This window comes from Chinchilla lanigera, unplaced genomic scaffold (assembly GCF_000276665.1).
Source record: "Chinchilla lanigera isolate Chin_1 unplaced genomic scaffold, ChiLan1.0 scaffold00035, whole genome shotgun sequence".
In the NCBI taxonomy this organism is placed as follows: domain Eukaryota; kingdom Metazoa; phylum Chordata; class Mammalia; order Rodentia; family Chinchillidae; genus Chinchilla; species Chinchilla lanigera.
The window spans coordinates 9,495,560-9,505,830 of NW_004955436.1; the positions used below are offsets into that span (position 1 = coordinate 9,495,560).

Genomic DNA, 10,271 nt, shown 5'->3' on the forward strand with positions numbered 1-10,271 from the left:
AAGAAAGAAAAAGAAAGAAAGAAAGAAAGAAAGAAAGAAAGAAAGAAAGAAAGAAAGAAAGAAAGAAAAGGGAGAAAAGGAAAATTTAAGAAAAATATAAACCTTGGGGCCACCTGGATACTTTACAAGTATCATCTGATGCAACATGTTGAAGTCCATTTTTTCCTTTATTCTATTTCAGATGTTTTTCTTGCTTCATAGCTTTAACACTGCTCAAGAGTGAGTTTATTTCGTCTTATGTACTTCTCCATACCTGATGAAATGTTTCCTTCTGTGCACACAAATAGCCATCACATCACCATCATGCCCCAAGGCACAGAGGGCCTGTTTGTCTCCCACCCTGCAATACTTGGAACTCACTTCTTAGTGGGGTTTTAGGAATACTGAGTCTAAATCCAAGGCGTCTGGGGAAGAGGGAGATCGTACAGGGAGACAATTTAGGACAATTCAAGTCAACTTAGATCTCAGTGTTTGAGGTTTCCCCCTTCCCAGATACCACAGCTGACATTCACACCTCTTTGTGAAAGTGTTGTTTTCAATGGTAAAATGCCTGAGGGTCTTGGTTACTTTACTCAATAGCCAACGCCCAAAATTAAACAGGGAAAAGTTTATTCAGCTCAGAGTTTGTGGAAGTTTCAGTCCATAATCCACTGGCTCCAAGGCAGGGTGGCACATGGCATAGCGGCAACAGTTCAAGGCAGGGAAAACAGTAAAGCAACAAGAGCAAAAGGGGGCAAAGGGGAGGAGCCACCCTCTTTTCCTTCCTTATATTGTATGCAGGCTGCCCGCCCCAGGGTGGGTGCAGCACTCACACCACCAACCCCAGCACTACACAATAAACCAATCACAAACTCTAGTTTCAGTTGCCTTCCAAAACCCCGCCCCCATGACCATATGCAACTATGGAGGGACCTCCAGACACAAACTATAACACTGAGGAAACAAATCCCAATCAGGCTGATGGCCCTAAGCTCCAATTAGTAGTTATCAAGTTTTTAAATTCATAGTGGATCCACTAACATTATCTCTCCTACCAGCCTATGCCAACCTGAGTTCTTTTATTTCATTGATATCTGTATAGTAGTTTCTGTGTGCTTTTGTAGGTGCCAGGTACTTGTTCCGGATATGGCTTACACAACAGGGTTCTGAGAATCAAAGTCCTTCTTGTGCCCTATGTTTCCATTTTTGTGACAGGAGATGGGTAATAAACAAATAAGTAAAATATATAGATGGCCCAGAAGGGGTAACTCCTGTTACAATTGACATTTTACTATGTGAAAAATATAGAAATATAGAGACGTTAATTGCATTTTGTTTCCCAAAACAAGACTAGACTAAGTGCAGTTATGGTACCAAAAGGAAAATTTTGATTCAATAAAAGAAAAGAATGTATAATGAATACATTCATTTTTTTTCCTGAACCATGAGCATTTATATTCTATGAGTAATTGTGCAACCATCTGGGTTTCCTTTTCTACTTTGGCTGCTAGGAAACTCAGAGCTAAATTTGCAGTAATAGTAGTCGTGCGTGTCTTTCTGGTTTATATGGTTACACAGTACATTAAATTTTCAGCGGTCTTATTATTCCACCCTGGGTCTTCTTTCACTTTGATTTTTTAAATTTGTATTTTAATGCACTGATTTCAAGAGCCAAGTCTATCAACCAAGAAGTAAAATTTCCCCAGGAGGATGGGTACTTTAGATTTATAGATTTACACAATAAATCCAGAGGTTTGCTTTCCTGTTCCATAAATCTTTCTGGATTAAAAAAAATGGCAACTCACAGGAAGGCAGAGTGCCTGATCAGAAATTAGATAGTGGCTCCTCAGCCTGGCTTAATCGCTACTTGTTTGACGAGGGCTAACCAAACACTTGTCCGAGTAAAATGGGAGAGAGAGTAGCTTCTGCATTATGAAGACTCGTGGTGAAAATGTAATCTAAAGTAATTCATCTTTCAATCAAAAACTTCAACTTGCTTTTCAGATCCTATGGGCTCTGCGTGATTTTCTCCCAGCTATTTTTGAGATTTCGTGAGATGAGGAAGTTAAGATGACACAGAGTCCTGAAAATTCTTACGAAAATTCTGAGGAATAAATCCCAGTGCAAAATCTATAAATCATAGCTAATGGATGTGTTTAAGGAGACTAGGTGAGATACTTGAAACGCTTCTAAATTATTGCAGCCTACCTCTTTATTAAAAAGCAATTACATGCCTCAGATTGAAATGTGTGATTTCTCAAAGAAAAACGACCCCCAGGTTGGTAAGTGACAAGACCCATCGCAGAGGTATTTCACCCGGTAGCAGTGTGGCAGCTGATCAGTTTACTAAAGAGCCCTGGGGACAGATTAATTATTTAGCAGTGGAATAAATTGACAAGTTGGCCCGAACTACTTTAATATGAATGGAAACACCAGATTCAACAAAATTTTTCAGTAATCATTACAGAAAATAGGAATGAATTGGAAACCAGGGGTTGCAATTGGTCTAACACACGGTCTCCTTTTTCTTCTCCTTGACCTTCAACTTCCATTCTCCCCGCTGCAGCTCATCCAATATGGGCCTCCCCTCCCACTCTTCCTGCGAACAGATCTCCTCCTCCTGTAGCCTAACAGCTCCTCTCCACATCTTTGCTCCTCCCTTCCTCAGTGGAATGTTCACGGGAGGTGCAGCGACACAGCAGAAAATCCCACTCTTCCTGGAGCCTAAAGGTACCTTGGAACGGTGAGTATGGAGGGGTGAAGAGAATGATATGTGAGAAAAATAATTAGGAATCATTGCCAAAAGGATAGGCACAATGAGGTACAAACAACCTGCTGTGAAAACACAGATGAAGAGGCAATTAATTTCTGTCATTTTCTAGCAAGGGTAGGTGACAAATATTTTCCCTCTGCTTGTTCTCCTCCCATCTGTTTCTCTCACTTCTAATGGGGACAATTTGGGATCTGACTTGTCAGTTTCTGCTACCGAAATGTGAAGCTCGAGCATGAAATTTATTCTGATGTCAACCCCAGAAGATGCTGCATTTAATAGAATGAAAGAGCAGCTTAGAGAGCAAACCTTTATAAAGAGCAACCGCCCTAGTTCCCTGTTGCCTGTTACTGCGGTGGATACCCAGGACTGGCTCGTTTTCCCCTCCCTCCTCCAACATGGCCGTCTTTCCCAGGATTCCCAACGTTTGGCTCTTGCTGCCTCACCGGTGTCCTCCACCTGGCTGGTCTAGCTGCCCTACGCTTCAGGTCTAGACCAGCCTATGTGCCAAGATGACCTGTTTGCCTGTGTATTTCAAATTTAGAGACACTCTCCCGAGGTACTCTTGTCTGAAATGCCACCATCCTACACATCTTATTTTATGTCCTTGTGAAGGCAGAGAGAAGATCTCTCACTCAATCACCTCTCAGCTAAAATTGTCTCATCATATGTTTCTCTCAATCTCTGGCTGAGAGGAACAAGCCAGGGAGAGGTAATTTACTTATTCAGCCACTATTTACACAGAGTCCTACTTTACGTTGTTACAAAAAAGAATAAGACTTGTCGGGCTCATTTGCCAGTTGGAGAAAAAAAAGAACACAATCGTAATTTTAAAAAGTGACAATTGCGTGGACAAAGCAGCAGCACTGCCCTGGGCTTTGAGTAAAGGCTGCAGAAAAGGCCAGAGATTTGAGTGAAATCTTGAAGTTCAAGTTTGAATTGGGCAGAGCTAGGGAAGGGGAGAAAAAAATGGAATAAAGAACACTCTGTAACGGGAAGGGTCTCAGCAAAAGGTGAGGTGAGAACATCAGTCAGCCCCACGTGGCATGAGACACTGGGTAGAGGAGAGGACGGAGGGTCAGCATTTGGGAGAAAATGCCAAAAGAGTGAAAGAGAAAGGGAAGATTTTAAGACAGCCTGCAACTATTTCACTTCAAATTTTTGCCATTGTGAAGTTGTGTGAAAAGGCAAAGAAACAAGCCAGCTGAAATCAGATCAGTAGGACACACTGGGAAGAATTAGAATAATGGAGCTCAGTGTCAAAAACATCAGCATTTAACAATCCTTTTTATCCACTCCTTCTAGTCACTCAGGTCTGTGTTGTGTTGATTGCTATCCGCAGACTCTGAAAAGCCCGAGTTCTGATTCTATGACTAACGCATTGCTTGCAGGTACCGTAAGCACCCAGGGTCCCAATTTTTTGTGTTTCAGGGGAAAACATGAAAAAAGATGATCCTTAAGATTTCCTTTAGTTGTAAAGACTATAATTAGTCTTATATTTTAAAATAACTTCGCTGTTTATAGCACTGAACTGACACAATCTCCTCCTCTAGGCACAAAAGCATTTCCAGGTCTTGGCATTACAATCTCCAAATTTCATCATTTTAATTTTAAAAATAACCTTTTCCTTTATTACAAAATAATACATACGTACTATAGAAAAATTTGAAAGAGTAACATTGTAAAACATAACTTCTACCCATGGTTAACAGTTGGTCTAAAGCTTTATGAGGAAGTCCATTGTTTTGTGTAAGACTATACTAAATTAGCGATGCTTTATTCCCAATTCTGAAAAGCTTGTTTGTTTGCTGCTCTTAGAGCCAAGAGATTTCCATACAAATAACTACTGAGCATTTCACCAGGTTCAACAAATCTAGGCAGATTCCATTGTTCCCGCAAAGTCAGTCAACGTGTATTAAGTAAAAGCTCATAGAATGTGTCAATATAAATTTCATCCCTGTAACTTTGAATTAATGCCTTTTCAAAGTTCTTTCAAAGAATACACCCAAATATTAATACAAGCATGAACTTGGCGCTTTTCAAGGTAATCTCCATGCATTAACTTTAAACTTCATAATAATAATACTCTGTGGCAGGTATTTTGATCCCAGTTTTAGAGATAAGAATTGGAGGGTTGGAGAAGTTAAATGACTTTATTTCATCCACTTTGCCAGTAAAAGTCAGAATCAAAATTTGAACATAATACTGCCAAACCTCATAGTCTCACAACTAAACTAGCATTCCACAAACTATTCCCCAACTAATGCTGGTATCTAGTAAAATAGTGTTCCATGAAAAAAAATTCATTGTCGGTTATGTTTGAGAAACAATATGTTGTAGGAAATGAACATGTTTAACACAACTTAATCATTACTTTCTTCATCTTACTTGGTAGAGAAATTCTTTTCTATAAAACAAATTCTGTTTTGAGCAGCACATGTTAATTTGAGCATATAACACACACACATATATGTAATTTTTAAATATGAAATGGGTTAGGAATGGAAGTGGGTTAGGAATGATTTCAAAATCTTCTCTTCTCCCACCCAAAGGTACAGAAATAATGCGATAATGGACTATAACCATTGAGATCTTTAGGCCTTTTTCAGGTTCATCTCCAAAGTTTGCAGTTATTGTAGATTGAGGGGAATGTGCCTTATCTCAAGATCAGTGTCTACTTTTTAACTTTGTTGTGGATTACAGGTTCCTGAGCCAGAAAGAAATCTGTAGAACTATTTCACAGGAGTTTATTTTTCTTTATTGAGTGGAGTGTCAGTTTCCTCATTTGTAAATTGGGGGCGATGACATTAACAGGACAACAGCAGGAGACAGCACATTGTAGGAAGACCTTAAGTGTCTTAGAATGTAAGTCTATAACATAAAAATACACTCTTGGCTTTTACACATTAGTTATCAAACTCCTTTTTCTTTTCCTTTTTAACTAGCAGTTAGTTTAAATAAAACTGGTTTTTGGACAGTGTGTACCAGGGTTTAGAAGCAGATTCTATATTCATTGAATACAATGGGGGGTAGCATCTAACATTATACAATACCATTACACAAAAATACCTTCCTCCACGCCAGGGTGGGCTACAGCTATTGACCAGAAGTCCATCTCCTCTTACTTCAGGACTCTTAATTATTACTCAGCTCAAAGCCTTAGTTTATTTGCTCAAAGCTTACATCTTCAAATATCTCTTGATTCTAGCAGGTAACTTGGAATCTGACAAAGTACGGCTACACACAGTTAATTGTTTTGTAAGGAGATAGATGGACTTACCTATGCCAGGCAACTTGAAGTAAATTACTTCAGAGCTGGCTGGACTTATCCATACTGAAAAGCTGAAGGAGACAGAAAGCTGGTCTTGCCGTACAGCACTGCAGAAATGATGGGCACTGCACGAATGGTGCCATTTGCAGATAGGACGGTCACCGTGGTGATGAAGGGGACCACGCACTGAGCTAAGTTCTTTCCTGTTCAACCCAACTTAAATAACTACTGCCCACTAGAAATATTACATCTAAGTTCAAAGTATGTTTAAATAGTAGGAAAAAAGATACCAAATCTGAATCTTTTCTTTATAGCCTCAAGGACAGACACTTATTTATTGTGGACTCATATTAATGGAACCTATATGCCCTTGAATATATCCCTTTTAAATCTTTGAACAGGCCTTAATAATGTGTTTTTTTGGATTCTAAGCTTTTTGTGAAATTCATAAATACAGATATTATACGTGGTGAAGATGTCTTATTTTTCTTCATTTACCCCATGTCTTATTTTGTTATTAGAGTAGCAACTGGCTTCTACAGTAAGTAATTAACGAGCTGGGAATGTACTGAGATGAGTCTAGTACAATGACTCTCAACTGAGGGTGTTATCCTCCCCCATGTTTTGGGGTAGAACAACTGAAATAAGGTTGAGGGTCCCACTGGCTCCTAAGGGGCTGAGAAAAAGGTTGCCCAACACCTCGGAATTCACAACATTCTCCTACCCCATTATAGACTTACTCAACCCCAAGGGTCCACAGTGCCAAGATTGAGAAATCCTGGCATCGTGGAGGGCATTTTTGTGGTTTACAGACACTTTCAGGTAGAGTTATGTTATTCCCGGCTGCTGGGTGTAGACCTGGCTTCCAGGAACACCCTGTGCAGACTTGTCAGTCATGCTTTGAAGACGTCGGGCCAGAGAACGTACACTGTGTGGACTTGCTGGGTGGAACCTGGCCCTGGACATACGTGGACAGTGAAGGGAGAAGACTGGAAATATACGTGGAGCTGGTCTGACATCATTTTTCCCAACATAAACATGAAGTATTATTGAGGGAACAATGACTGCTCAAAATGAACCCTATTATGTCGGAAACATAGTAGTGTAACATGTAGAATTATAAATGCATCATGGTTTTCCTATTTTGGGTGAGAATCATGGAAAATTGAATTTATTGAAATCACATGGGTATAGGGAACAAACCTGCAGCAGTATTATGACACTCATGTGTGTCTGCTTTTACAGTCAAGGGTTTTATACATCCCAATGTAGAGGAAAGTCTTGGCTTGATGTTAACACCCATGAATTTTGAATGTGAAAGAAAATTTTCTAAGCTTGAATTAATTTAAAAGATATTTTGATCTCCTATGGTAGAGAACAATTACCTTCCCATTCTAACTATAGAAAATATTGATCATACACTTAAACATTAACTGTTCCTTTCAATAGAGCAATAAAAGTCAGTAGTACAACTATGTTAGCTATCCTGTGTATACATACATACATACATATTTTTCCCCTTCTTTCTTTTCTCTTTTCCCTCATGCCAATTGTTCTTTCATTCTGATTAGTAGTTTCCTTTCACAATGTCTATTGTACCTCTTAGATTTTATTCACTCTTTCAGGTTCTTACACTAGTGAGACATTTATTTATCTGAGTATCCAAATTGAAGATATCAATATGCAATACAAGAGCCATTGTTAATTTCCTGTCACCTTGTCTGAAATTCTGTATTGCTTGTATTGTTTTTGTGTTATTTTATAAATGTATGGGTATGGGTGAAGATGTTTTCATTCTTTTATCTCTAAAATAAAAGAGAAAAAAAAAAAAGAAAATATTGTGGAAATTGTCATATTAAAAGTGGTCAAAAGTATGCAACCGAAAGCCACACAGGATGGTGTGTGATGGTGCCTCCTAGCACTCTAGAAGGCTGAGGCAGGAGGACTGTATGGTCGACCCCAGTCTGGGCAATTCAATGACTTAGCAAGACCCCGTGCCAAAAATAAATTAAACTAAATTAAATTAGCTTTAAAAGACTAGGAAGATAGCACAGTGAGAAAGCCATGGGTTAAATCCAGGGGTACTGCCCCTCTATAAAAATATGCCACAAAAAATGCTGTGGAAAAAGTATAGAGGTATAGAAGGGAATTAACTGGTTAAGTAAAATTTCTCTTTAACTTTACGATGTTTATTTGTTAGCTTTTACAAATGTGTAATTTGTTGTGATTTCTTTGACCGTGTTAAATATGGAATTTTGAGAATAATTTTAAATATGAAGCTTAATTTCTTTTTCTCAAGAAGGACCACAAAGTTGTATAAACTCCACAACACTTTGATGTTCCCCTAGACACACATTTTATTTTGAAAGATACTGAATTGTTACTTCTTTTATTTCCTTAAAGACAATGTCTGCTTTTTGCTCATGGCTCATTTCAGAAAGCTGCCACATGGAGAAGTCCATTTTTGTCTTTTCCTTCTGCACTATCTTTCTAAAACTAAAATATTCCTTTCTATTTCCCTTACTTAATAGAAAATGAAGATGCAAGGAAAAAAATCCTATTACCTCTGTGAAACCTGCTGCCCTAAAGTCACAAATATAATTTATGGATTCTGGCCATGGTGGCATTCCTTGCTATGCCAATAAAGTTTATTGAAATTGGAATTAAAATGAAAAAGCTTTCACCAAAAGAATCAGTCCAGAGGTTGGAAAATTTTATATATGTATAAGAATATTGAATATTGTTCAAATAAGAATATTGTTCTACTTCTAGTCAGACTGTCATCCAAGTTAGCAAAAAGTAGTCTGTTTTACTTTTTTAAGCCAAGCTAATCATAGTAACATTTAAGAAAAGTTTCACTTTTATTTAATATTTTATGATCTAAGGCTATAATTCCATATTGAAATGGGAGTCCGAGAAAAATAATTTTTTTGCCCTCTTCTTGAGATTTCTAGGGCTTCAAGACTTAGAATATGACAAAAAAAAATCTATGTAAGGCTAAAATTACTAGTCAGGGTGAACATTATAAAAATGTAAGTAAAAATGAATTTAAAAGTGATATGAGTACATCGAATTGGTTGAAACATAAAATCCCACAGAGAAGTATTTGTGGATTGCTGCAGGAAATCTACATTAAAGTACATTATTTCATGTGGAGAGAATCTTACTGAAATTATAAAGTACTCCTATGGCAAAAAGGAAAGAACAACCCACAGCTTTATAGCAGCAGCCGGAGTAACAGCACACATCTCAAAATAAATCCCTTCCACTTTCTGAGGGATAACTCCTGCTAATCAAATATCTGCAAACATCTGGGCACAACTTGGAGCTGCTGGAACATTCTGGCCAAAGAGATAGAAATGTGGGCTGCACCAGGGCATGATAATATTTCAGAGATGCTCCTTTAAAAGCATTTCTAATTTCATTCAATCTCAGAATGCCCCACTCTAATAGGAAAACCCAAAAATGATGGGTATCAGGAGTCCTCAACTGCAAATTAGGGACTATTTGAAGCTAAAAAACAATTAGTAAGCTGGGTGTATGGGGACAACAGTGCAAATGAAGCATTTCTGAACTCCTAAGTCAACTTCTAATACAACTCCATACTGCATAGTTCTGAAGTAAACAGGTGGGCTTGCTGTCAGAGACTTTTAGGGAATATCTGGATACGTTGAACTTTTCCTTGCAAAATTTAGTTGAGAATCCTACCCATCATTTACTGTTAAGGAAAATATTGAGATGGCTCTACAGCCTTGATCTTTATAGAATAAGACAAGAAAAAGGATGTAGTCTGATGTACAGAAAAAGGTGATTGAATATTGCATGGTTTCTCATATTAAAAAAACCCACATTATAAGTAAACAGCAAAGTAAATGATAGATAACAGGAAGTAGGGAGGTGTACCTCTCTCAAAGGGGAAGGGGAGGAAATGATGCAGGGAGGGAGAGCAAGGGGTTGGAAAGGGAATAAAAGAGGAATTGAGATGTGTTATGTACACATACCAACTCCACACAAGAAGTGTAAACATGTACTACAGACGTGTGCCAATAAACAGAAAAAAACAGAAAGGCTATCCCTCTGGAGGCAGAAAAAATGTACAAGACTATGCCAGAGTCAATTTTTTTAAGTTTTATTTTGATCAGTACATTGTAGTACACAATGATTACATTCACTGTGGGGATTTGCATAACATCTCTTAATTCTTTTTATATCACTTTCCCTCCCCTCCCTCCTTCTCTTGGTCATTTTCCC

At 38.1% G+C, this 10,271-nt stretch overlaps 1 long non-coding RNA gene across 1 annotated transcript; it reads left to right on the top strand.

The window, feature by feature from the left end:
• Positions 1-782: 782 nt before the first annotated feature.
• LOC106149060 lies at positions 783-6,494 on the top strand. The gene is made up of 2 exons (XR_001234992.1): positions 783-2,148; positions 2,546-6,494. It is a non-coding gene; the product is annotated as an uncharacterized LOC106149060 (long non-coding RNA).
• Positions 6,495-10,271: the final 3,777 nt, after the last annotated feature.